Genomic DNA, 776 nt, shown 5'->3' with positions numbered 1-776 from the left:
CTAAAAGTAACAATAACTACACCAAATACTTCACTTGTAACATAGTCGAAAGACACACGGTTTGCGACAAACTAGCATCATTGTAGCTCAGTAGTACATCGTCAGGGCGGGAAAAATCCCAAAATTTTCAATTACCTTGATACATGAATACAAACGGATTATCAGTTTTAAAAAGACGTACAACACAAATTAAGGAACAAAGTCGGCAAACAAATAAAATTAGGCTACGCCGTCTCACACATTCATGATTAATCATCATCGTAAAAATTATGACTAGCTTGAAATTTTTTCAGTAAACGACAAGGAGTTCTTGCGGTATTAACGTACCACCTCATAAGGTGATTTCCCGATTCCATCATTTACCGTAGTTAGACCAAAGAAACGTAATTGCATTGCAGCTGCATTTTCAATAAGCTCGTCAAAATTGGACCCGTGTACGTTATGTGTGCATATATATATATATATATATATATATATATATATATATATATATATATATATATATATATATATATATATATATATATATTATTATATATAATATATAATTATATTATATATATATATATATATATATATATATTAAAACATGTGTATGTAATTATATATAGATGTTATGTACATATACATAATTATATTACATATTATATATACATATATTACATATAATATATAATTATATTATATATATATATATATATATATATATATATATATATATATATATATATATATATATATATACACACACACATAATTACAAACACGTCAGTGTT

This window comes from Ptychodera flava, chromosome 4, assembly GCF_041260155.1.
Source record: "Ptychodera flava strain L36383 chromosome 4, AS_Pfla_20210202, whole genome shotgun sequence".
NCBI classification, from domain to species: Eukaryota; Metazoa; Hemichordata; class Enteropneusta; family Ptychoderidae; genus Ptychodera; species Ptychodera flava.
The sequence above is the reverse complement of the archived record's forward strand: the minus strand, read 5'-3'. Positions refer to the sequence as shown.